Raw genomic sequence first — 22,730 nt, 5'->3', positions numbered from 1 at the left:
ATCACCTGAGGTCAGGAGTTTGAGACCAGCCTGACCAACATGGAGAAGCCCCGTCTCTACTAAAAATACAACATTAGCTGGGTGTGGTGGCGCATGCCTGTAATCCCAGCTACTCGGGAGGCTGAGGCAGGAGAATCGCTTGAACCCAGGAGGCGGAGGTCGCGTTGAGCTAAGATCGGGCCATTGCACTCCAGCCTGGGCAACAAGAGCAAAACTCCATCTCAAAAAAAAAAAAAGAAAGAAAGGTGAAAAGTTACTAAGAATGTTTACCATTAAAAGAGAGAAGGGTGGGAAATCATCAGAACTCACATTCTTGTGACCAGGTAATATGTCCCCAGCATCTAAGAGCCAGAAAAGGAACTCAGTCTCATCTAATAGAAACACAGAGCCACAGTACACAAGCCTTAATAGGTCAGCACTCCTCTCCTAACTATATTTGGGTGAAGGAACAGCTGGATAGAAAGAATACCAAACATGTTGGGGTGCGGGGGACGGGGGGCGGACATGACCTGAAAATAGGGAAAAAGATTTAAGTAACAATGTTGAACAATAAATAAGAAGGCAAAAACTAACATGGTATTTCCTTTTTAATTTCAGAGATTCCTAACCAATGAAAGCATTAAGTGTTCTGTACGTTGTTTGTAATACAACAAAGGAGATGTACCACACTGAAAATTCTCTGAAGACAAGGAAAAGCTCCAGAGTGCAAGCCTCAGGTGATCAGAAACAAGAAATGGAGAAGTCCAGATCTCACACATACCTCAGGCCTGATGCATTCACTGGCAAAATAGAAATCAACAGGTGACACGCTTGCCAAAATCACATCATCTGCCTTTCTAGATATTTCTTCTACAGTAGTGCAAGACCTGAAAACTTTTATTTTTTATTTTTATTTATTTATTTTTTGAGACGGAGTCTTGCTCTGTCGCCCAGGCTGGAGTGCAGTGGCGCGATCTCGGCTCACTGCTAGCTCCGCCTCCCAGGTTCACGCCATTCTCCTGCCTCAGCCTCCCGAGTAGCTGGGACTACAGGCGCCCGCCGTCACGCCCAGCTAGTTTTCTGTATTTTAGTAGAGACGGGGTTTCACCATGTTAGCCAGGATGGTCTCGGATCTCCTGACCTCGTGATCCGCCCGCCTCGGCCTCCCAAAGTGCTGGGATTACAGGTGTGAGCCACCGCGCCTGGCGTATTTATTTATTTATTTATTTATTTATTTATTTATTTATTTTTAAGGCACGGTCCTGGCTCTGTCACCCAGGCTGGAGTGCAGTGGCGCAATCTCGGCTCACTGCAACCCCGCCTCCCAGGCTCACGTGATCCTCCCACCTCAGCCTCCAGAGTAGCTGGGACAACAGGCATGTGCCACACATCCTGCTAATTTTTGTAGCAAAGGAGTTTCACCATGTTGTCCAGGCTGGTTTCAAACTCCTGGACTCAAGAGATCTCCCATCTCACCCTACACTCCCCTCCAAGAGCTGGGATTACAGGCATTAGCCATGACACCTGGCCCTGAAAACTTTAGATGTACATGTGGAATACTATCAATTCATACTAAAATACCCACTCAACTTTCTTCTTCCAAGCTCCCAAGAGCTGTTCCACAGAACAGGATTGTATTCTGGTGGATGACTTGGCTAAGCCGAGTGATAAGGGCAGAGAGGACAATAATTGCTATTTTACTGAACAGCAGAGTTATGAAACCAAGAACAGTACAGTAGTTAAAACTAAGAACCCTGAAGACCAACAGGCCTGGATTTGAGTTGGGAAGAGATGGGCAGCTCTCAAAAAAGGCACAAACAATTGAAGGATGGATACCATGGCTTATGTTAAAAGAATGTTGAAAGGAAAATAAGCAAGCCAGGAATCTCAGGATGAATCAGTCTAGATCTAGATCAGATGGTGGTGGTGAAGAAACCTTATCTCAAGACTGTAATTATTGTGAAAATAGGAGAAGATGGCAGCAAGAGCATCTCCACAGAGAAAAGGCCTATTAGCAGTTTATTAATTAACTCAATGACGAAGATTATCGGCTTATGAGAGACCATAATCTTTTAGGCTCCCCCAGAGAAATAATTATCAGAAGAACTGCAAAAGCGGTTAGATGGGGTCAACGAACAACTAGTATCTCAGCCTGACTTGAGAAATGGCACAAATTGGCCAGGCGTGGTGGCTCATGCCTGTAATCCCAGCACTTTGGGAGGCTGAAGTGGGTGGATCATGAGGTCAGGAGTTCAAGACCCGCCTGGCCAACATGGTGAAACCCCATCTCTACTAAACAGATACAAAAATTTAGCTGGGTGTGGCGGTGCATGCCTGTAATCCCAGCTACTCGGGAGGCTGAGGCAGGAGAATCGCTTGAATCTGGGGGGTGGAGTTTGCAGTGAACCGAGATCGTGCCATTGCACTCCAGCCTAGGCAACAAGAGTGAAACTCTGTCTCAAAAAAATAAAATAAAATAAAATAAAAGGAACAAATTACAGAGACTCAGAAGTTCCCGGAGAAAGTTCAAATGAATATTCTCTTCCAGAATAGCTGAACACCTTTCAGGGCACAGGAAATGCAACTCGAAGTGGACAAAATGAGAATCAAAATTGGAGAGCTATGAGTCAAACAAACTTGAACAGTGGAGAGTTTCAGTTTAGTCTGCAAATCCACATAAATCAAGAAAATAAAGGATTTGAAATTCATGGAGATTATACAAACATTCCACTTTCAGATAGTAACAGATATCATACTACAAATAGGCAACAAAAGTCAACTAGTCCTGTGGCTAGGCGAACAAGAAGCCAAATTTCAGTGAATTTCAATGGTGGTAGTTCCAACGTTCTAAGGACTAGTCTTGCTTCAAGGGGGAAAAATTCAGCTGAAAGATTTTTCTCAACATTGGGAAGATTAAGAACTGGAATTGGGGGATCAGCTGGCATTCCCAGAGCTAGTGCTTCACGCACTAATTTCAGTAGTCATACAAACCAGTCAGGTGGTAGCAAACTCAGGCAAAGGGAGGCGCAACGGTTTAAAGCAGCACATGTTTGGGAAAATGGAGCTAGAAGTAATGTTACAGTAAGAAATACAAACCAAAGATTAAGGCCAATAAGATCTACCTTCAGTAGCCAAAGTCGTTCACCAATTCAAGAGACAGAGTGGCACTGTTTATCATAATTCACAAAGGGAAAGTAGACCAATACCAGCAAACCACCAGAAGATCTGTTAGGAGGAGGGGTATAACTCAAGTCTTTTTAGAGCAAGATAGAGAACACAGAGGTACTGCATATACCCCATTCTCTAATTCAAGACTTGTGTCAAGAATAACAGTAGAAGAAGAATCCAGCAGATCCTCAACTGCTGTACCACAACATCCAACAATCACACTAGACCTTCAAGTGAGAAGGATCCATCCTGGAGAAAACAGAGATCGGGATAGTATTGTAGACAGAACTCATCCAGAGTAGGGCTAACAGAAAATACGGTCACTATTCAAAAGCAATAATGGGGGCTTCTGCCAAATCACTTCTTGTTTAGAGCGGTCATGTATTCAAACCTATGTTAGTACCAGAATTCTTCCTAGGATTTCTGAGAATGAGCTTGTTGAGCCATCATCAGTGGCTCGTTGGTCAATTTTAAGGCAGATTATGACTGGGTCTGGAGAACCTAGTACTCTAATGGAGGACTCAACCATTAGAGAGAAGCTCTAGTTCTCCAAGTCAGAGCTTCAGAGAAATGGTCAGCATTAACCAGAGATGCACTCAGAACTGAGTAACTTAGCTACAGTTAGACAGCAGCCAGCACAGGGAAGGTTCCTCTCAAGACAGGCAGGCCCAAGGAGATAGCACTGAAATGCATGGTGTAAATGAGACCACTCACCTCATACCTGAAACAGTGACAATAGGGGTAGCATGTAGTTGCAAAATTCAAATGATTTAGTCAAACTGGAACACTACCTATTCTTCCCCTTGCTCTCTCTTTTTTGTTGCTGTTGTTTTTTGGAGATGTGAGTCTCGCTCAGCCACCCAGGCTGGAGTGCAGTGGTGCGATCTCGACTCACTGCAATCACCGTCTCCCGGGTTCAAGCTATTCTCCCACCTCAGCCTCCCTAGTAGCTGGGATTACAGGAACCCGCCATCATGCCTGGCTAATTTTTGTATTTTAGTAGAGATGGGGTTTCACCATGTTGGCCAGGCTGGTCTTGAACTCCTGACCTCAGGTGATCCACCCACCTCAGCCTCCCAAGGTGCTAGGATTACAGGCAAGAGCCATCACGCCTGCCCGAATACATGATTGAACCAAAGAGCAGACTGATAATCTTTCCACCCGGTGCTAGAGCATAACAGTATTGATAGTGAACTACGTAAAATCCTTAGTGCTTGTTATCAGTGATTACATAACTGGAAACAAGCTCAGGCAATTACCCTGCATGCATGAATTTCATATTCATTGTACTGACCGATGACTCTCAGAGAATTTCACTTGCCCGATCTGTCAGCAGCCTGTTTTAGGGTCCAACATAGCAAACAATGGGTAAAGTGATGGGATCTACTCAAATATTGTATTTTAGTAGAACTGAATGTTTAAGCATTGTTTTGCTTAGTTACTTGTGATGAGCTAACTAGGATGAAAAACAACCGATTATATATAGTTGGAACTATTTTTGTGTGCTTTTTAAAATTTGCTATAAAGAGGAAATTTATATAAAATTTAAAAATATAAATGTTAAATTATCCAGAAACACAAAATAATTAACATTGCTAGAACCAAATAACGTCTAAAATGTTTTTATTTTGGTAATTTTGTCATGCTAAGCACTTTTGTCTCTGCACAATCAATAGGTTAAAAACCAATCTTCTTTTTCTTAATAGCACAGCAGACTTTACTTTCAAGTTTCACAGGCTTAGTACTTATGTCTAGACATTTCTATCTAAATAAGCTTTTCATTAACTTTTTAAGAATAATACCTCTTCATGAAAGAGTATTTGGCTGAATGTTTGCTATACATACGTTACTTGAAATGTTAAATTTAATATACAGCATACCATGTATGCATATATAGGTATATAATTTTAAGGTTAAAAGATTCAGTCTACAAGTCTGGTTCTTATTTAAGCTTTTCGGCTAAAACTGCATATGGCACAATGTTTAATATTGGCAAGATCATCTCAGAGAGAAAGGGGATTCAGATATCATTTTAATATAGAGATAATTTACTGAAGCATCTCTGACAATCTGACTTACTAGAAAGCAAGCAATATATAACACTGAACAAGCATCTATTCAGTAATGGAAAATTTAGGACATACAGGTTATTTAACTTGTGTTCAGCCTTTTTGTAACTTTTTTGAAAGTGCAAACAATTCTTTGGATTATTAAATAAGGTATACGATATGCATGGTTTCTCAAATTTAGTTTTAAGATCTAAAAAAAAGTCTATAAAGAATCAATTGCATAGATAATATGTTAAGTTCACTTGGAGGCTAAAAATCTCCAATGAAAACAAAAACCTTTAAGAGAATGCAGTTTATATAAACACAAAGAATGCATTGATGATCTATTTCTACCAATAAACATTAAAACAAACAAAAAAATCTCAAATTTCATAACTGTAGGAAAAGCTAGACTTATAGAGGGAGTGTTTATTTAACCACCACCACTACCTTCAGGTGAACTGGCTGCATCTCCACCACATTCTGAGACATCAACTTTGAAGTGCTAGCTCACTGAAGGAGTTTCTTTTCTGGCAAAAGGCAAATCTGTCTTTCCCAAGCCAAAGAAAATCCAAACAAAAATCACCAAGCCTCCTGCCTGCTTGACATAATTCCACCATTGCCTGAGCCTGTGATGAGATAGTACACAGAAAGCACACGGCTCTATGACTGGCATAACATGGTTTTTCAAAGTTAAACTATTTTTTATCATTATTCCTCAGATTCCAATCCCCTAAAAATTATTTTCCAAATTTACTCCTATTTTGCCCATTCCCTAAGGATCACTATAAGTAAGCATGGAAGAAGAAGAGAGTCCTGCTCTGTAAGAAACAATTCCAGACTAGAGATTTCTTAAAGTACTATCTGCTTCCAGGGTGTGATTCAAAGGTTTAAGCCCATGCCAATCAATTTATGACAGCAAGTCTGCTACAGCAACACTCTTAAACAGTCATATTCTCAGCAGAATCAATTCCTTTTATCAAAGGTACGAATAAATCAAAACAAAACCACCGATTTGCATTTATTCACCTTTCTCTAAGTTCTCCAATGGGAATGTTTTTTTTAAAAAAATGAAATAGGCCGGGCGCAGTGGCTCAAGCCTGTAATCCCAGCACTTTGGGAGGCCGAGACAGGTGGATCACGAGGTCAGGAGATCGAGACCATCCTGGCTAACACGGTGAAACCCCATCTCTACTAAAAAATACAAAAAACTAGCCGGGCGAGGTGGCGGGCGCCTGTAGTCCCAGCTACTCAGGAGGCTGAGGCAGGAGAATGGCGTAAACCCGGGAGGTGGAGCTTGCAGTGAGCTGAGATCCGGCCACTGCACCCCAGCCTGGGCGACAGAGCAAGACTCCGTCTCAAAAAAAAAAAAAAAAAAAGAAATACAGTTAAAGGGGAAAGAAAACAAACTTGGCTTCTGAAAAATAACACAGACATTATATTGAGATGCATTTATCTCCAGGCCATAAAACATTTATCCCTTGGTAAGGCTGCTCTATGAACAAAGGCTTTTTTCCAAAAGTGACACGGGGGACCATGTGGGGCATTAGTTATTACTGTTGCTGACTACTATGAAAATCAACTTTTTTCCTCTGCATTTACGTCTGTATCACATGACAACCCAGAAGACAGATCGGTAAACTTGCCAACAACAAGAAATAAAATAACCAATAAAATCAACAACAGAATTAAATTACACTGACAAGTTAGAATGCTGGGTTTAAAAATCAACATAAAATTGGAAGTTCAGTAGTTTTTTTTCTTTTTAATGAGGAAATGTGTTTGGAGGCAGGCACAGAAATGTTTGCTGACTATGTCATATGAACCACTGTAAGTGACAAAAAGGTGTGGTAGTCTTAGGTTGCACTAACAAATTTCCAGATCACAGGAAATAAAAGTCTCACTACACTCAGAATTGGCCACACTATATCTAGAGAACTAGATGAGTTCTTTATTAACACACTTTAAGAAGAACATTGATAAATTAGAGTGCATCCCATAATGAGAAAGGGGTAAAGTTCCGGGGACCATGGTCAAGAAGTTCCCCAGGCCAGGCATGGTGGCTCATGCCTGTAATCCCAACACTTTGGAAAGCTGAGGCAGGAGGAGTCTGAGACCAGCCTGGGCAACAAAGTGAGACACCAGCTCTTTAAAAATTTTTTTTTTTTTTTTTTAATTAGCCAGGCATGGTGGCGCACGCCTGTAGTCCCAGGTACTTGGGAAGCTGAGGTGGGAGGATGGCTTGAGCCCAGGAGTTTGAGGCTGTAATGAGCTGTGATCAAACCACTGCTCTTCAGCCTGGGTGACAGTGTGAGATTGTCTCAATAAATAAAAATAAGAAATAAAAGACTCCTAATCTCTGGAGATAAACAAAGCCTAGGGGACCCTCTGCAGAAGAAGCCAAAAGGAGGTATGTGGCCTAGTCCCAATTCTAAGATTTCATGCACCTGGGGACTATTATCATATCATAGCCTGATAGTACCACCAACAGAAAACAGGCCAGGAATGTAATCAAAGCTGTTAAAAACTAATATTGCTTTCAAAAAAAAAAAATCACTCAGGACATTCCTAAGAGCAAAGAGACATATGGTACTACATGAGTTTCATGAAAACTTACCCAGAAATTGCAGCAATGCTTTGCTTTATAATATTTAAAAATTGTGCTTGCCTATCTTACCCAATCACTTATAACATGCATTATAAGTGGTCAGTTCTGATTCATACAATATAAGAACAGCACTCTGACTAAAGGGGGTGGGATGGGAACCCCAGGGCCAGAGTACTCATCTCATCATAAATTAAACGGTGGCTAGGCAGGCAACTTGGCAGAGGGAGGTGACAGATGATACTGTATAGGAATTTAATACTTTTTAAATGTTTTGGAAATTTTGAGAGTATATGGAATCAACCACTCCCCCAACAAGGAATCATTTTTGGTAAGCATGTAATGGAACACAGAATTACAAGTTTCAATGAGAGTATTTCGAGTAATGAAAATAACTATCTCACTAGGAATTATGCATATAGTTTTTTATGTATATAACAGAGTATTTCTGGCAATCCATTAGATAGAAAATTTAACAATATACATTGCAATATTAAAATCTGTTTTCTATAGCTCTTTACGAACCAATCATAAAACATGGTTTTGGATGCTAGGTAAAAGTGACAAAAAGTCTAGTAATATATAAAGTTTTGACTGGATAAATGTAAGTCAGTACAAATGAAAGTACTTTTTATTGTGAGAGATTAAGTGGATTATTAGTGAAGACGAAATTGCTTAAAGTTTTAATGCAATGGAATGACCACACTGAGTTGAGAAAAACACAAATTAACATGTTATGTTAATCTGGATTCAAAGTGGGGAAAAAAGAGGAAATAAAAGCATTATCTAACTACCACAAATGTGGCATGTTGATAATTTATTTTGACCTAGAATATGACATGCACAAATGTACTAATGATTAAGTACTAAATTCATCATCCAAAAACTCTTAACTCAAGGGTCTCTTTCTCCACCTAAAGAAAATAAAAATAAATATGTGTATCAACGATTTTATACTGCTTACGACTTCCAATGCTGATGGATTACTTTTCAGCAAATCCAGCAAATTCTAAGTACTGCTCAGTGTAAGTGTCCACAATTTCCCATTGTTAACACTCAAGACAGCAAGAGCAGAAAATTCATGTATGGCCAGGTAGAAAATTCTGCTATAAAACAGAGTTTTTTTCCATTCTCCATTAGCTTAGACTCAATTACAGAGAGAGTCTAGGTTGCTCTGCCTTTGGAGTAGCCCTTCTACATTCCCTTATTTTAATAAGCTGCTTTCACTTAAAAAAAAAAAAAAAGTTTAATTTTCCACAGGGGGGAATGTGATTATATGATCTTATAATTTTACATAAGGCAATAAGTACTCTAAAATACTTTAGGTATAAGTTAAAGAAAAACATGGCGTATGATAGGTAATGACTTTCCTCTTACCACGTGAAAGCAGGCCCTGGCACATATATTTTCAAAAGCAATCCAAGGCAGTACAGTTTATCAATCCTACTTTATAGATTCTCAAATTGAAGCAAGAGTTTTAAATTATGAACCAGGTCCCTGACCAGGGATGAGGATAAAGTCATCTTTGTCTTCACTACCATTTATTTTACCTTATCTTATTTTATTTATTTTTTGAGTCAAGTTCTTGCTCTGTTGCCCAGGCTGGTCATTAACTCCTTGGATCAAGCCAATCTCCCACCTCAGCCTCCCAAAGTGCTGGGATTACAGGTTGAACCACCATGCCCAGCCTTACTTTTTATTTAAAACCTAAGGCTATTTAAGAAAACATCTAATATATGACATATTCTATTTAAATAGAACAACAGAATAACAAATCCTAGCCAGCAGACATTCTGATAATAGGATATATTTTTAACTAATTCCACTTCTCAAAACATTGTAAAAACTTTAAAGGATTCAATATTTGCAAGTCTCCTGACAAAGCAACCAAGTAAGAGCACTGGTCTCAGGAGGTTGTGATGTTTTAATATAACTGATAAACAGTTTACAACACTGAAAGCCTAATGACTTCTAAAGCTGTACTACTGGTGAGACAACTCATGTCCCACACTGAAATGTTCTCTACTCAGACTTAGTAAAACAAAGTATAAATGCATTTTGCATTCCAGAGGTTACCGCATGTTACTAAACATGCCTAAATTTTCTTTCTTATATAGAAGATTCAGAGGTAACTCCTTGCACTTGATAAAATGTTACACACCTACAGAAATGATAACTAGGCAACATAACAAAGTTGGTAAGTTGTACCAATACCTCTCCTTTCAAAACCCGTCCTTAAAGTGAATGTCTTCATATGCTCTCTCCTTGGGGAAAGATGCCTAGTTTCACTTGCAAAGACATTGGCCCATGAACTTCCCCTAAATTAGGTCCACCACACTCTCAATCCCTTAAAGCTGGAGAACAAACATTCCTCCATCTAAAGCTTTGAACAAGTACCCAAGGGTGACTTTATTGGCAACTGCCCTACATGCACTGAATTTCAATCTGGCCACTGGGTCCCAAACTTCTAAAATTTCACAACCTTTTTTCTAAGTAGTTACCCTCAGGGCTATCACAGTGTGCAGAAAGAAGAAATGTATGCATAACAACTCCTGGACATAAAACAGCCCTTTCCCAGTTTTATCTTTAATCCTCCCTGCTCTTTACTTCTTTAATTTTCCAGAACACAAGCATTAGAACCCTGCCATCACCTCTGCTTCTTTTCCAGGTCCATTCCTATCCAAGCAATTTTACCAACAATTCCCCCAACCACGGCTTCCACCAACCTAAGCCTGTGGGAATCAGAGCACAAGGCCACTGCCTCCAACTTCCTCCCCACCAACTGTATCCACCTCACTCACAACTGTTCATTTTTCCCAAACCCAGATAGATCACATTCACACACTGGCTCAAAACTCAAAACCCTTGGACACTTTAAAAATAGTTGGTCTGGTTTCTTCCAAGGTGTCAATGGCATGAAAGACTCAGAAAGGCTAAGGAAATGTTCAAAGCAAAGGTAACTCAAGAAAGGTAATGCTCAAATGCACTGTACAACCCTGGAATGGATTCTGTACAAGGAGAAAAATGTCCTTGCTATTAAGGAGATTATTAGGAAACTGACAAAACTGGAACATGAAATAAAAAATATTGTATTAACAATAACTTTCCTGGCCGAGCGCAGTGGCTCACGCCTATAATCCCAGCACTTTGGGAGGCCAAGGTGGGCAGGTCACCTAAGGTCAGGAGTTCGAGACCAGCCTGGCCAGCATGGTGAAACCCCCTCTCTACTAAAAATACCAAAATTAGTCAGGCATGGTGGCAGGTGCCTGTAATCCCAGCTACTCAGGAAGCTTGAGACAGGAGAATCACTTGAACCCAGGAGGCAGAGGTTGCAGTGAGCCGAGATCACACCATTGCATTCCAGCCTGGGCAACAGAGCGAGACTCAAAAATAACAACAACAACAACAACAAAAAAAAAACACAACAGTAACTTTCCTGAATGTGATGGCTATACTACAGATCCATAAGAGACTATTCTTGTTCTTTGGAAATACACATTGAAGCATTAATGACTACAGCAGCACCACTCATAAAAGCTACCCCTTGACTGGGTTGGCAGGGGAACCGTGTCTGTGTGCACAAATGTATGTACCTATAAATATAGACATATACACATATATACATATATACATACATAAAGGATGCAAGCAAATTATCAAAATGTCAAAAACTGGTGAATCTGGGTAATGGGGACATAAAAGTTTTTTTTATTCTTCAAACTTACTTGAAAAAATTTCAAAATAAAAATTGTTTTCAAAAGCCCTTCTGGGGGGCAGGAGGAAACTTTTCAGGGTGATGAATAATGTTCTTTCTCAAGTGTGGTGATGTTTCACAAGTATACACATGTCAAAACTTACCAAACTGTACATTCTAAATATGTGCAGATTATACATCAGCTGTTCCTCAATAGAGCTGTTTACACACACACACAGACACACACACACACAGACACACACACACCCCTGTGAGGGTTTCAGTCTTCCCGGGCACTCTCGCAACGTATCTGGACAAACCTTGTCACTGTAGGATCCCCTCATCCCTTTCTGCACTTTTCACCCTTCCCCTCCCCAGTCCCAAAGAACTCACCATGCTGAGTCTGTCCTCTTCAGCTTTTTTGTTCATGCTACTACCACTTCCTAGAAAATGTACAGTAGAATCAATTCATATGATCTAGACCCAAATCTCAGTTGCACCAAGCCACATGCTCAAAGCCGAGTTTCCTCATCCGTGAAATGGGGACATGGCCAACCTACTGACAGAAGCAGACGAGACCTGGCAGGAGGCAACAATGGTATAGAAGTACTTTGAAATAATACAAAACACTATTGGGAATCATTACCTTCACACATCCAAAGCCCTGCAGGCTCAACCTTCCTCCCCAGGTTGTCCCCCCGGCACCTGGCTCTGAAACAGACTCATCTCTCACTCCCCTGAATCGAGCAGTAACTGTACTACTACAGACAAACTGTGAGACCACCTATAGCCTACCATGTATATTTTTACAAGTGTATCTCATGAATAAAATATACTTACCCAAACTCCCCAAGTTCGGGACCTGTGGGTGCCCCACCTTTATGTGCCAGCCCAAAGCCTTGCTCATTCATCCTAAGACCTCAATACTTGAATTTAACAATGTATTGAACTAGGATTAGATCACAATGGTTGAAGAGGCCCAACCAACAAATGGCAATGAATAGTTAAAACAACATGACTTTTCTTTTTTTTTTTTTTTGAGATGGAGCTTCACTCTTGTTGCCCACGCTGGAGTGCAGTGGCGCAATCTTGGTCCACTGCAACCTCCACCTCCAAGGTTCAAGCTATTCTCCTGCCTCAGCCTCCCAAGTAGCTGGGATTACAGGCATGCACCACCACGCCCAGCTAATTTTGTATTTTTAGCAGAGATGGGTTTTCTCCATGTTGGTCAGGTTGGTCCCAAACTCCCAACGTCAGGTGATCTGCCCGCCACGGCCTTCCAAGGTGCTGGGATTACAGGTGTGAGCCACTGCACCTGGCCAAACAACATGACTTTTGAACTGCCTAAGATTTCACAACCTCTAGAGATATATCAAGTACAGGCTGACTATCCCTTATCCAAAATGCTTGGAACCAGAAGCATTTCAGACTTGGGATTTTTTTCAGATTCTGGAACATTTGCATTAAGCTTACCAGTTAAGCACCCCAATCCAAAAATCCAAAATCCTCCACTGAGCGTTTTCTTTGAGCATCATGTTGCCACTCAAGAAGTTTCAGATTTTGGAGCATTTAGGATTTTAGATTTTCAGATTAGGAATATTCAACCCGTATATGGACATAAGACCCATCCACCAGTGACCCTCACTTCACATGCTTGGTGGGTTGTGGGCTTCGGCTAAAACCTGTGAGGAGACCACAGATTCAAAGTTTCCTTGTGGGGCACTGTGCTCTGTAAGAGGAAGCTACAGTTGAGAAGGTTCAAGGCAACTGAATATGTGCTAGTAAAGTGAGCATCAATCATTCTGAAACCAGAGGACCTGCAACAAGTAACCTGGTTTGTGCTTTTCTTGTGCTCAGCACTCAAGTGATAAGAACCTTTACATCTAACATTTTTAATTTACGAAATAATGCCCACCACTTCAAAAAAATTGATAGTATTATATCTTCTACCTTTCTATGTCCAAAAAATAAGGGAAGGAGGTTTAAAACATAAGTAGCTAAACCAGGAACTCCAGTCCCGCCACAATGCTAGGCATTTTGTTCTAGGAATTCAAGTCCTGCTAATTTAAACAGCAAGGGGAACTGAAACTCTTGAGAATCTCTAATTATACAGAAAATCTGGGTGTAGTTTATATACAGGGCAAGCCAACGGGATCCTTCTAAACAGTATGGGGCTGTTTGCTTTTGTTATTCTTTTTGTTCTCACTGAAAAGCAAAAATCATTTGTCAACATGGAAAAACCAGCCTGGTGCGGTAGCTCACGCCTGTAATCCTAGCTCACTGGGAGGCTGAGGCGGCGGATTACCTGAGGTCAGGAGTTGAAGACCTGCCTGGCCAACATGGTGAAACCCCGTGTCCACTAAAAATACAAAAATGTAGCCTGCTGCAGTGGCACACGCCTGTAATCCCAGCTACTTGGGAGGTTGGGGCAAGAGAATTGCTTGAACCCAGGAGGTGGAGGTTGGGGTGAGACGAGATCGTGCCACTGCACTCCAGCCTGGCCAGGGAGCAAGACTTCTCAAAAAAAAAGGAAAAACCAGGAAAAGCCTGTCACTTAATGACTGTCCTGGCAAACAGGAAAAGAGCCTAAAACTATTTTTCCCTTGCCATACTGTGAAGACTACGAGCTTTGCCAACACCACTCCTCAACACCACTCTGTCATTTTTCTTTGTTTAAATCTTTTTCATTTCTTAAATGGGAAGGAAGTTGCCTTAATGTATAATACCAAGATTCCTGCAGGGTACCACTCTGCAGGAATGTGGTTCAGAAACCAAGAAGCAAGGGGCACCGCCTCCACACAGGTGAGGCTTTTCCCACCCCAAAGAGGCTTACTAAAGTTAGGGGCAATTTTCCAGCTAACATAAATTATGTTGTGGGGTAGATAAGTGAGAAAGAATAGAGCTGTTATGACCACTGAGAAAAAATGAAACGGATATAAAAACATTATTGCCAAGGTCTTTGTTCCAGAGTTCTCAATCATTCAGGGCCAAGAGAGGCTGGACTTAGGGTCCTGCAGGGTGATGGAGTGGCAGCATTGTGGAGAGGGATCCCCGTGAAAAGCATTTATGCTCCAACTTTTCAGCATAACCAAAGCAGACTAACAACTAGAGCTTAAGTTTAGCGCCGCCATTCCATAAACTATGACTGTGACCTCATGGCATATACCAAAATTAACTCAAAAGAATCAAAGACCTAAATGTAAGAACTAATACATTAAACTCTTAGAAGAAAACATAGGGATATATCTTTGTGATCTTGGATTAGGCAATGGTTTCTTATTAGACAAGACACCAAAAGCACAAACAACAAAAGAAAAAAGATAGATACACTGGACTTCATCAAAATTAAAAATGTTTTTGCTTCAAAGGACACCACCACTGTTTGTACATCCATATTCACAGCAGTACTATTCACAACACCCAAAAGGTGTCCATTGAGGGATGAATAGATAAACAAAATGTGATATATACATAGAATAGAATAGGCCATAAGCTGCAACATGGATGGACCTTGAAGACATTGTGCTAAGTGAAATAAACCAGTCACAAAAGGACAAATACTATATGATTCCACTCATATAAAGGGCCTAAAGTAGTCAAATTAATAGAGACAGAAAGTAGAATGGTGACTGTCAAAAGCTGAAGAAGGAGGAAATGTGAAGTTATTGTCGAACGGACACAAAGTTACAGTTTTGCAAGATGAAAAGAGTTCTGAAGATGAATGGTGATTACAATGGGTTGGCACAACAAAATAAAAGTGCCTGTAGTCCCAGCTACTCAGGAGGCTGAGGCAGGAGAATAGCTTGAACCCCGGAGGCAGAGGTGGCAGTGAGCCAATATTGCACCACTCCACTCTAGCCTGGGTGACACAGCAAGATTCCATCTCAAAAATAAAACACAAAAACGGCCGGGCGCGGTGGCTCAAGCCTGTAATCCCAGCACTTTGGGAGGCCGAGACGGGCGGATCACGAGGTCAGGAGATCGAGACCATCCTGGCTAACACGGTGAAACCCCGTCTCTACTAAAAAATACAAAAAACTAGCCGGGCGAGGTGGCGGGCGCCTGTAGTCCCAGCTACTCGGGAGGCTGAGGCAGGAGAATGGCGTAAACTCAGGCGGCGGAGCTTGCAGTGAGCTGAGATCCGGCCACTGCACTCCAGCTTGGGCGACAGAGCGAGACTCCGTCTCAAAAAATAAATAAATAAATAAATTAAATAAAATAAAACAAAACACAAAAACCCCATAGAATGGGAGCGATTATTTGTAAAGCATATATATAAGGCATTAGTACCTAGAATATATGAAGAATTCTTAAAACTCAGTACTAAAAGAACAAATAACGCAATTTAACAATGGGTAAAGGGACCACTTGAGTCCTGAAGTTCAAGACCAGCCTGAGCAACATGGCAAAATCCCATCTCTACTGAAAACACAAAAATTAGCCGGGGGTGGTGGTGGACACCTGTAATCCTAGCTACTTGGGAGGCTGAGGCACAAATATCTCTTGAGCCTGGGAGGTGGAAGTTGCAATGAACTGAGATTGTGCCATTTGTACTACAGCCTGAGCGACAGAGCAAGACTCTGTCTCAAAAAAAATAAAAGAAAAAAAAGGGCCAGGCACAGTGGCTCATGCCTGTAATCCCAGCACTTTGGGAGACTGAAGCAGGCAGATCACCTGATGTCAGGAGTTCAAGACCAGCCTGGCCAACATGGTGAAACCCTGTCTCTACTACAAATACAAAAAAATTAGCTGGGCATAGTGGTGCATGCCTGTAATCCCAGCTACTTGGGAGGCTGAGGCAGAAGAATCACTTGAACCTGAGCCAAAGTTGCATCATTGCACAAGAGCAAAACTCTGTCTCAAAAAAAAAGGGAAAAGAAACAAAGAAGAAAAAGGGGGCCAAGAATCTGAGTAGATATCTCTTCAAAGATATACAAATAACCAATAAGCATATAAAAAGATGCTTAACATTCATTATTTAGCATCAGAAAAATGCAAAACAAAATTACAATGATATCACTTCACACCCACTAGAATGGCTAAAATAAGACCATAACAAGTGTCATCAAGGATGTAGAGAGATGAGAATACTCATACCTTTCATGGTAGGAATATAAAATGATGCAGCCACTTTTCAATAGTTTGACATTCCTCAAAAGGTCAAACGTACAGTTCTTACGACCCAGTCATTTCATTCCTAGGTATATACCCAAACCAAGAGAAATGAAATATATATATATGCACATAGAAAAACTATACATGAATAATCACATTATTAGTAACAGCAATAATTTTGAAATCTGGGGAGGTTTTGAAATTATTCAAAATCAACTGATAAATGGATAAAATGTACTATTTCCATACAATGGCGTATTAATTGGTAATAAAAAGGAATGTGATACATGCTACCACGGGAATAAAACTCGAAAATGTTATGCTAAGTGAAAGAAGCCTGTCAAAGGAGATCACATATTGTAACATGATACCATTTATACAAAATGTCCAGAACAGGCAAATCTATAAACACAGAAAGCAAATGCAGGTTAGGGAGATACGGGAAGAATGGGGAGTGACTGGTAGTAGATTTCTTTGGGGATGATAAAAATGTTTGAAAATTGTGGTGATAGTTGCCCAAACTCTTGCAAATACACTAAAAACTACTGAATTGTACTCTTTAGTGGGTAAACTGGTATCTGAATTATATCTCAATAAAGCTGTTATTAAATATGTATGAATGTAGATTTCTTTATCCATTTCATACTAAAAGATACATAGTCACAGTAACTTTATAAATGACCAAGGAAAGAATTCTCAAGTCTCCTTATGCTCAAGTATAGAAACTCAACTTTCCTCACCACAGGCACACATCAATAGAAATGCATGATATTCTTATTTTGCCAAGCACCCAGGTTCATCAAAATAAACTTACAAATTACTGTACCCAGTAAAGCATTCACTATCAAGGTTGGAAACTGAATTATGAGAAGTTTCATGCCTATTCTCTGGATGAGGTACTTTACAATCTAATAACTGACAATAGTTCTTCAACATCAAACTGTTAGCCCACATGATAGGTATATGACAGGGTACCAAGGCTGTGATTTTATAGTAAAATGTAAAGAAGTTTCCCTTTTCTAATAAAACTGCCCACGACAAAGTCCCTTTAGTTTTTCCCAATGATACCACAAAGCCTTGCTTTGTGTTGGACTAATCTGCAACACAGAACTCAACAATTTAACTGGTTCAGATGCACACCCACACGACTACATACAAGAAAATATAATTATTATACCTTGCTGAATAGGCAATATGAAATCTCACTTAGGCATTAACAAATGAACACTCCCACATTAAATAAACTGAACACAAACCTAAGAAGCTGCAGAATACACACAATTTAAGTCACTCCAAGTGTATTAGTAAGAAAAGTGAGCCAGGGCAATACAGTTAGACCCCACTTCTATGAAAAAATTTACAAATAAGTGCCTGGGAGGCTTAAGGCAGGGCAATCACTTCAGCCTGGGAGGCCAAGGCTGTAGTGAGCCATCATCATGCCACTGCATTCCAGCCTGGGCAGCAGGGCAAGACCCTGTCTCAACAACAACAAAAACAGAAAGCAACAAACGTGGCTTTGACACCTTTTTTTTTTTTTTTTTTTTTGGAGACAGAGTTTTGCTCTGTTGCCCAGGCTGGAGCACAGAGGCACAATCTCGGCTTACTGCAACCTCCGCCTCCTGGGCTTAAGTGATTCTCCTTCCTCAGCCTCCTGAGTAGCTGGAATTAAGGTGCCCACCACCCCACCCAGCTAATTTTTGTATTTTTAGTAGAGACAGGGTTTCATCATGTTGGCCAGGCTGGTCTCGAACTCCTGACCTCATGGATCCACCCACCTCAGCCTCCCAAAGTGCTGGGATTACAGACATGAGCCACCATGCCCGGCTCCAATTTTCAAAAACAAAACAAACAACCCTCTACAACTTCAACATCAATTTAGCATCATTCATTCTAAACCTCTAAACCTAACTCATATCATTTATAATTCATAAGCAATCATTTATATAAAAATCTACCTGGTAAGGCATATGGCATTGTTCACTATTGCCTGAAACAAAGTATTAGATATCAGACAAAGAAATTGTAATACCTAATTCTTTATTAACTAACCAAAAAAATTTTTTGAAAAATACTGGTTCCCATTCACTGTTTATTCCTTCTACAAAGAAACACAAGAGTAAATTTAAGATAAATTTTTTTCTGTATACTACTAAGTATACAAGTAATGCTGTAATTCTGCAGCATCACAGAATCATTACAAGCTTCTTTTAACATTTAGGAGAAAAAAAAAACTGCTCCGGATAAAGAACCCTTTAACCCAAGAAGGGCAGCTTTTGAAGGACCTAATTTCCAGTTTAATACTGCATCCATGGGGACCAGGTAGAGGCACTGTTTACATCACTGAGTAAGTTTTCAAAATATCATCATCCTGGTCAGTTTTGCTTTGACTCAGCTTTATAATCTGCTTGTCAAGCAAATATCCTGCTAAGACTACAATGAAAATATTTTCATTACCACGAGCCTGGAAGAGTATTTTTACAGAGGAAAACTGAGATGTCATGTCTGGACAATCCCTTAAGCTAAATTTCTCACCTCTAATCACTGCCCTCTACAGTCAGTAAGGCTGATGCCTTGTGCAGGAAAGGCCTCTGGACTGTCAGGCACACCACTGAGGAGAGTGAATCCTCTCCCCTCCACTGAGGGCCTGCCCTGCCCACTTCTGGGGACGTGACAGAGGTCCCGGCCAACAGGATGAGCTGTACTCTACCTGCTGCCCCTCCCTTGGAACCAGATGCATGCATGTGACAGACCCACAGTAGCACACATCTCTAAAACCCAGTGGGAGTCAGGCACGGTTGCTCACGCCTGTAATCCCAGCACTTTGGGAGGCTGAGGCGGGCAGATCACCTGATGTCGGGAGTTCGAGACCAGCCTGGCCAACATGATGAAACCCTGTCTGTACTAAAAATACAAAAAATTAGCCAGGCGTGGCGTGGTGGCGCACACCTGTAGTCCCATCTACTTGGGAGGCAGAGGCAGAAGAATTGCTTGAACCTGGGAGGCAGAGGTTGCAGTGAACTGAGATCTCACCACCCTACTCCAACCTGGGCCACAGAGCGAGATTCCATCTCAAAAAAAAAAAAAAAAAACCAGTGGGGTCCGTTAAGCTCTACACAACCGTAAGCTCTACACAAGCTCTACAACCTCAAACAAGGTAGGGTCCTCCACCTTTCTGGGTCTCCATTTCCTGACCTGTAAAATGTTGATGATACTTACACCATGAAAGGCTACTATAAGAATGAAATAATGAGATGGGCCCGGTGGCTCATGCCTGTAATCTCAGCACTCTGGAAGGCCAAGATGAGAGGACTGCTTAAGGTGAGGAGTTCAACACCAGCCTGGTCGACATAGCAAGATCCCATTTCTATTTTTTAAAAATAACTTTTTTTTTTTTTGAGACGGAGTTTCGCTCTTTGTTGCCCAGGGTGGTGTTCACTGCAACCTCCACCTCCCGGGTTCAAACAATTCTCCCGTCTCAGCCTCCCAAGTAGCTGAGATTACAGGCATGTGCCACCACACCCAGCTAATGTTTGTATTTTTAGTAGAGATGGGGTTTCATCATGTTGGCCAGGCTGGTCTCGAACTCCTGACCTCAGGTGATCCACCCGCCTCGGCCTCCCAAAGTGCTGGGATTACAGGCGTGAGCCACCGCGCCTGGCCAAAAAATAATAATAATGCTTTTTTAAAACAATGAAATAACAAGAAGTCTAGCACAGTACCTGGTGGAGTACAAGTGCTAGGCTGAATAAACTGTAATTATAAACAATGACTTTTCCTGAATACTACGTACCAGGTACTGTTCTTTAGGTACCTTGCCATGTATTACTAATTTAAGTAGTTCTCATAACAACCCTTGATCATTATTGCGCCAATTTATAAACGATGAAACTGAGGCATGAAGATTAAGAATTTCATTCACAAGTGGAGGAACGTTGGATTCAAACTTGACAGAAAGATCCCCCAACTCAACACTGTGGCAGCCTTTCTGGTAGCAGTGGCAATTCATCCCATGTAAAAAGCTTATGGCCGGGTGCAGTGGCTCACGTCTGTAATCTCAGCACTTTGGGAGGCCAAGGCAGGCGGATCAGGACGTCAGGAGATCGAGACCATCCTGGGTAACATAGTGAAACCCCGTCTCTACTAAAAATACAAAAAATTAGCCGGGCATGGTGACACCTGCCTGTAGTCCCACCTACTCAGGAGGCTGAGGCAGGAGAATGGCGTGAACCCGGGAGGCGGAGGTTGCAGTGAGCTGAGATCCGGCCACTGCACTCCAGCCTGGGCGACAGAGACTCTGTCTCAAAAAAAAAAAAAAAAAAAAAAAAAGGTTACAGGTTACAATAGGTAATGCTGGGATTTCACCCTTGATCTTAAGTCTTCCTATCTATCAAATTTTAACCAACTCAAAAATGTCAGTCTTCTATTTTCTACTTTCTATATATAATCTGTACTTCGCCAAAGTAATGATAATAATAGCTACCATTTATAAAACACTTCCTACACACCAAACACTGCTCTAGAACACATTTTATGTTTTGTTTAATTCTCACAACAACCTATAAGGGTTACTATTTACATTCTTCACACGAGTAAAGAGCAGCACAGTGAGGTCAACTGCCCAACTGATAAAGCTGGTAAGCACTGAAGGCAGGACTCCACCTAGGCAGTGTGACTGGCAGACCGAAGCTCTTAAGCACTCTACTACAATGACTTCCTCAGCAACTACTCACTTTATGGGAATAACTGGGTATTTAGATAAGCAATACTATACAAAACTGCAGAAAAGGTTCATGTTTATCTGTATTACAGATGAGACTAAAATATTGGAGGCACCACACTTAGGGTCATCTGCAAGTTGCAGTACACATTTTACTACCAACAGTCCACTACTGAGTTAACAGTGATATGTCTACCCACTTAAAAGTTTTTGTATTTCAAAAAACTCTTGAAATTTGGTTTTCTGTCAGTAGACTCCAGTGGCAGAAAGGCTGGAATGTTGTGAGGTTCTTTCCATTTCTAAATTTAGGAATAGCAAGGATTGGTTTAGGGTCAGTTTAGTACAATGGCAGCAGTGAACCAGATCATTTAATTTAAGGACCTAGTAATTTAAAAGGTTGCACTAGAAAAACATGTCAAGCCAGATGAGAACGTCTGGCATCACCATCATCACCATAATGAGATAACTTATAGAGGAATGTTAAAGTGATGTCAGGAAGACATTATATGAAAGAATACATTTTTGCTTCTCCAACAAAAAAAAAAGCTATAATTTGTCATTTTTAAAAGTCTGTTTCATTCCCATTGTATGTGAGAAACTATATTAAGATGTTTCCTGGGACCAGAAAGGAAAAGTAAATAGAATTCTGCCCTTAAAAGCTTACAGTCCAATGAGATTTGGGGGCAAGAGACTAACTCACAAAAAGTTCCAAAAGAGAGCACACCTGTTGCGGGGAGAATCAAAGGAAACAGAGATATCCCATTCAACTGGGAAGGAAATCAAGACAACAAGCTTCATGAAAAAGGCAGCAAAACAGGCAGTCCAGGACGAGGAGGGGGCCTAAGGTTTCAGAAGGTAGCAATGGTCCTAGGAAAATACATGTCCGCTTATGACAGTGGTGAGAAGTGGTCATCAGAAGGATGGGCACTGTATTCATGCTGTGATGAGGCACTGAAGGCAGCAGAAACTTCAGACCATCACTGGAAGTTCTGAAATGGAAGGAAGGGGAACAGGGCAGCACACCATCACTGTAACTCAAGAACAGTCACTAAGGCCAGGTATGGTGGCTCATGCCTATAATCCCACACTTTGGGAGGCCAAGGCAGGTGGATCACCTGACGTCAGGAGTTCGAGACTAGCCTAGCCAACATGGTAAAACCCTATCTCTACTAAAAATACAAAAATTAGCCAGGTGTGGTGGCGCGTACCTATAATCCCAGCTACTTGGGAGGCTGAGGCAGGAGAATTGCTTGAACCCAGGAGCCAGGGGTTGCAGTGAGCTGAGATCAGATAGAGCCACTGCACTCCAGCCTGGGCAACAAGAGGAAAACTTTTTTTTTTAAAAAAAAAAAAAAAAAAAAAAAAAAAGAGAAGCAGGGATATGGAGAAGGTTCAAGAGCCATC

The 22,730-nt window shown here is 41.1% G+C and overlaps 1 protein-coding gene and 1 pseudogene across 1 annotated transcript in view; one reads left to right on the top strand and one right to left on the bottom strand.

The window, feature by feature from the left end:
- LOC105491751 (forkhead box O1) overlaps positions 1-22,730 on the bottom strand; it is a 111,446-nt gene that overhangs the window by 60,935 nt on the left and 27,781 nt on the right. The gene's annotated exons all lie outside the window — the stretch shown is intronic.
- On the top strand, positions 659-22,319 carry LOC105491750 (E3 ubiquitin-protein ligase RNF6-like; annotated as a pseudogene).

The sequence above is a fragment of the Macaca nemestrina genome, chromosome 16 (genome assembly GCF_043159975.1).
Source record: "Macaca nemestrina isolate mMacNem1 chromosome 16, mMacNem.hap1, whole genome shotgun sequence".
Taxonomy (NCBI): Eukaryota; Metazoa; Chordata; class Mammalia; order Primates; family Cercopithecidae; genus Macaca; species Macaca nemestrina.
Note: the sequence above shows the minus strand (reverse complement) of the source record. Positions and strands in the feature narration are given on the sequence as shown.